Source organism: Emys orbicularis, chromosome 25 (assembly GCF_028017835.1).
Source record: "Emys orbicularis isolate rEmyOrb1 chromosome 25, rEmyOrb1.hap1, whole genome shotgun sequence".
NCBI classification, from domain to species: Eukaryota; Metazoa; Chordata; order Testudines; family Emydidae; genus Emys; species Emys orbicularis.
The window spans coordinates 3,032,922-3,038,572 of NC_088707.1; positions in this window are offsets into that span (position 1 = coordinate 3,032,922).

A 5,651-nucleotide genomic window follows, 5' to 3' on the forward strand; every position below is an offset into this window, starting at 1 on the left:
GCCCGGCCGGCCGGGGCGCGCAGCGGGGGCGCACGGGGCGCGCAGCGGGGGCGCACGGCTCCGCGCTGCGCTGCGCTCCGGGCAGGGCTCCCCGCGGGGGGCTCAGGGGGCCATGGGGCCCGGCGGCGGGAGGGCCGGGCAGCCCCGGGCTCGCTCCGTGGCGCAGGCTCCGGCCCCGGGACCCGTCACTGCCCCGCTCCGAGGGGCTCTGCGGCGGGCGGGGCTGCCCGGGCTCCCCGGGATGCGGGGATGCCTGACTCGCACCAGCCCGGCGCCTGTCTCCGCCCCGGGAAGGTAACGAGCCCCAGGCTCCGCCCCCTCGGCCGCTTCGCCCCGCCCCCGGGTCCCCTCCCCCCTCGCCTCCACATGTTGCTCTTGCCAAGGGAAACACCTTGATCTGGGAGGAGGAGGCTAAGAATAAACCCGGGCCTGGCCCGGGTGGGGCCAGGGGATCTGGGTGTGTTTGCGCGGTGGGGGGAGGGGGTACAGCCCTGGGAGCAGGGGGGGCAGGGAGGGGTATGAGAGGAGAATCACATCCGTGCTGGGGGGGGGGTCAGACTTGGGGAGCGCAGGCCCCTTTGGGGTGAGAGAACAGAGGAAGGCCTGGCTGTGGGGCGGGAGGTGGAGATTTGGGGTAACACCTGCAGCCGCTTGGCTGTGGGGAGATGTGGCCCCGAGCCCATCCCAGGGAGCAGGAGCTGGATCGGCAGAGTTCCCACCCCCACAAGTTCCATAGGCCCAGACTCTCCAAGGTATTTTGGCTCCTAACCTCCATTGGAGTCCAGGGGAGTTAGGAGCCTCACAGCTTCAAGGCTCGGGAATGTAGGGAGAGTTTGAGGCCAGACAGGACCATTAGCTCACCTGGGCCGAGCTCCTGCCTGGCCTGGGCAAGACACCCCTAGACGGAGCCCCATGTCCGAGGCCAACGTGCCGCTGCAGAGAACTGGAGAGTGCAAGCTGGCGCCGGTGCCCGAGGCCCAGGGGGCTGGTGCTGGGGGGTGGCTTGTGACCCTGGCGTCAGAGGCACCGTTACATCTTGTGTTTTCACAGTTCCTAGTCGCTGCAGTTGGCCTCGTCCTCAGTTGTGCTGATGGGGAAACTGAGGAACAGCTGTGACGTGATCTACCCAGCTGGGGAGAGAACCCAGGAGTCCTGACTCCCAGCCCCCTAAACTACTTGACTGCACTGTATAAATTGTGACGATTGAAACCTAAAAGGAGGTTTTCGTGATGGAGGTAGATAATGGGTAGTTCTTTTCAGCCGTATGGACGAAGGCTACACTGGGTCCTATAGGAGGAAAGTGGCTCACATATACCATATACGTGTTGTACAGACCATATAGATCCTTCAGGAAGCAAAAACAACACGACAGAGGTCTCTGGATGCTACCACAATATAGGTGATTAATATCAGACGATAGTCAAGGAGTGGGACTTGCGAGAGCTGCCCTTTGATCTCTCAGGACTCCTGGGTTCTAGTCTCAGGTCTGCGCCTTTGGGCCAGTCACTGCCCCTCCCTGTGTCTCAGTTTCCCCCATGATCCAATGCGGGGGAAGCGACTCGCTTTTGTGCTTTGATAGCCTCGTGTGGAAAGTGATCAATCCACTGCCTTTTGACCGTCCCTCTCCAGCACAAACTCTCTGGGATCGACTTCCAAGCATGTATGCTCAAATAAATATGTTAGTCTCTAAAGTGCCGCACGTACTCCTGTTCTTTTTGTGGATACAGACTAACACGCTGATACTCTGAAACCCGTTGCTAACACTGTCTGTTGCCCTTCCTAAAGGCCTGTTGGTGTTTGACGTGCCTCTTTCGCTTGATGAGAACTTGACAACGACGTGTTAAATCATGACGGGGGGCTGGAGTGTTTCCCACCGCATGGCCGCTCTGAGAGCCTTGCTGACGCCGGGTCAGAACATCCCCAGGGACCAAGAGTTTATTGCTGGTGCATTTTATAGCGTGTTTTTAATGGATCCTTAAAGCTGGGTCTAATACTAGCCCCCGTAACGCTTGGCCTGCACACAAGCCTTCGCAGTGCTGGACGTTTTCGCTGTTGTCCCAGCCAGGCCCCAGGTTGGCAACGCGCTTCGGCATCCTCGGGGAGTGAGGACTTCAGCGTGTGCTTAACTGGGCTCTAATCCGCGCCCAAGCAGCGCCCGTGTGACACAAAAACACAGGAATCTCCACCGCCCGACTGCCGCATCCTTGCTGCAGCCAGAAATCCTACGTGGAACACCTTCTCCTGGCTCCTTGGGCATCTCCTTGGGAGGGAGAGGGGAGCGCTGGGGCAAGAATGACACCGGCTGACAAAGAGAAGTGTTTGCAGGGTCAGACCCACAGACAGAGCCCCGGCGAAATTCACACAGACACCACAGAGTGATGAGTTTCACTTTCCGATGTGTTACACAGTTTGCTTTTTGTGCTCTGTGGTTCTGTTTATTTTCTGAGTTGCACATAAATGCCGATGGCCTATAAATATCTCAGCTCGCTCGCTAGCTACCTGAGCGGGATGCTGGCACGCTTGGGGTGCCAGCATGCAGAGAAATGTTGAAATCCACCCCCAAAACTCTCTTCACTGAAAGAGATCTACAGACACAGACAACATGACTAGCCCCATTGTTTTGTAACAACCACAGGCACATGTGCACATGCAGCCCCGGTCACGTCCCCTTGTCATACATACAAACCCTACGTTCTGTTCCTACACTGCTTGGCAGAGAAGGCCGGTCCCCCCCAGTCCTGTTCTAGGGTTCCCCAGCACTGGGTCACAGACGAAGTGCCCTGGGAGCAGCCAGGCAGGAGAGCAGCTCAGAGACGCTGTATTTGTCTGAATCAGATCAGGAGCCCCTCGGGGCTGGGGCCAGGGGGCTAGACCCTGGTCTTGGTTACACCAAGGGAATGACTTGGGTTTCTGTGGAGTGACTCCACATTTGCGCTGGCCTGGCTGCGAGCTGAATCCAGCACCACAGCTGACGAGTGTCAATCGCTACGTAGCGTGTGGCCCAGCCCCGGCCGATGGCCTGGGATCAGGATCAGTGCGATTCCCACCCCCACCCCGAATACACCTTCCCTGCCCCATGGGACTGCGCTTCCCCTTGTCCTTCGGCACCGGGAGAACAGCACAGGACGTCTCTGAGCAGGTCCGGGCACCGTTCTGCCTCCTCTGCCTGGCTGCCTTGCCTGGGCGCTGGGGAGCCCCGTGCGACGGACAGTTCCCTGCCAGCAGGAGGAAGCCGGGCGAGGCGAAGGGGAACAGGAATGTCAGGCCAGGCGAGCCGGGACAGGCAGCAGGGCTGGGCCCATGCTCGGAGCAGGAAGCCGAGCGCAGTTTTGTGTGGGAGGCAGGTAATTGTGGATCGAAAACAAGGGACCTTGCCGATGAGTGATGGGGCCTTTCCTCCGTCTCCCTCTCGCCGGGGTGTTCGGGGCTAGACACAGACAGGAACTGAGTCCCCTGCTCCGCTCCGGACGACGCTGGCTGCCGGCAGGGACACGTCCTGATGCCCCCGTGGGGATCGGGGCTCTGCCCGGCTGGGGGGCAGCGTGAAGGAGCGGGAGCGGAGGCCCCGTCTCCCCCAGCCCTGCCCAGCCCTCTCCCTGCTGGGGTCCTCCCCTCCCCTCACGTTCCCCCTCACACTCGTCATCCCCCAGCCCAGCAGCTGCCACTCCCAGCGGTGCCCCCACTGCCCGTGGCTGGGTCCCGAGCCCAGGGGTCCAGCGACGCTGCCCGGCGCCCCCCAGTCCCCTTTGCGGTGGGGACAGGGGAGGGGGCGTCTCCACACTACTGGCCCAGCCCCAAGCCGTGCGCCCCCAGCTGGCGTGAGACGGGCCAGGAGCCGCCAAGGCCCCTGGGCCCAGAGGGGATCGAGATTGGAAGTGGCATGAAAAGGGGGAGGGGCCCTGCTTACAGCCATCGCCATGGAAACGCCTGAGTTTGTAACACTCATGGAAGGGAGGGGCCAATAGCAATTCTTGGGAACTAGACTGTGCAAGCTGCCCCCCCCCCCCCGCTCTGTTGGTGCCCCTCACTCCCGACCCGCAGCCCCTGGGCTCCCCCACCCACCCCCAGCTCTGCCGGTGCCCCTCACTCCCGACCCGCAGCCCCTGGGCTCCCCCCCCCCCCCACCCCCAGCTCTGCCGGTGCCCCTCACTCCCGACCCGCAGCCCCTGGGCTCCCCCCCCCACCCCCAGCTCTGCCGGTGCCCCTCACTCCCGACCCGCAGCCCCTGGGCTCCCCCCACCCCACCCCCAGCTCTGCCGGTGCCCCTCACTCCCGACCCGCAGCGCCTGGGCTCCCCCCCCCCCCAGCTCTGCCGGTGCCCCTCACTCCCGACCCGCAGCCCCTGGGCTCCCCCACCCACCCCCAGCTCTGCCGGTGCCCCTCACTCCCGACCCGCAGCCCCCGGGCTCCCACCCCCAGCTCTGCCGGTGCCCCTCACTCCTGACCTGCAGCCCCTGCTAGCCCCCCCTGATGCTCAGATGACCCAAGCCTGTCATTCGTTCTGAACCCTGTGGGGGATTTTGCCAGCACGACGGTTAGTGGACCAGCCCCACCAGCCGGGATTTGTGCCCCGATCCAGGACACAGACACCCCTGGAGGGGAGGGGCCTGGGAGCTCACTGCACCCTCCAAACCCACTTCCCGGAGACTGGGGGGTTAAACAGCAGCTGTTGGCTCACACATCGCCCCAGGTGGCAGATGCCCCGGCCCTGGCAGGGGGCCCTTTGGGACACCGTCCAACAGGCTGTTCCAGTCCCTCGCCAGCGGGTGGCTCAGGCAGGGCCCCAGAGACAGGCTCTGAACCCAAAGCTCCCCGGCCCCACGGCGGCTCGGGCACCTGGGATCAGGGCTCTCTGGGCCTCTCGGGCGGAGGCAGAGGGGCTGGGCTGGGCTGGGGGTAACATTTACTACCAGGATCTGGCTTGCTTCGATCAGACCCACAGCGACCAATGCACCCCCCTGCTTCCCGCAGCCCTGGGGGTCACCACCGTCCAGCTCCATCCACCCGCAGTTCAGGGACCCCAAAGCCCCTCGCCTGCAAAACATTAACAAAACCCAGGCCGTTGGCTACTGCACGGGGTCCTTCGGCCCGTGGGGCTCACGCCACTGGGGGCCAATTCCTGCCCCGGAGCAGCCACTGCGCAGGGCCAGGGATGTGTGGCCGGGACCTTGACCGCAACAGGGCCCCACTTTAGGCCGTGATAGCCCCGAGGCCAGGGTGAGGGGCTGGACCAGGTGAGCCGGCCTCAGAGATGCAACGTCCCCTCTGCAGCAGCCTTCATGGACCAAGTGGGCCAGAGAGAGACCCCACCCCACCCCCGAGCCCGCCAGGGCAGGGAGGAAGCAGCTAGATGGTGTGTGTGGATGTGCCCATGTGTGTGCATGTGCCCGGGCATGTGCACACACATCCTGCCCTGCTCCTCTACCTGCCCCTGCCCTGTGGATAGACAGGCCCCAGCAGCTCCTGCCCCCCTGCGCCCCGGCCCCACCCCGCCAGTTTTCCTCATTCCTGTTGTGCCTTCCAGCCCGTCCCACTCGGGCCGGGCACCGGGCATGAGCCCGCCCGGCTAATCCCATTAGTGCCTGCCCAGCTCCCCTAGGCCCCGGCCTCAGCTCCGCAGGGCTCAGCTCCGCTCCAGGATCTGGCCAAGC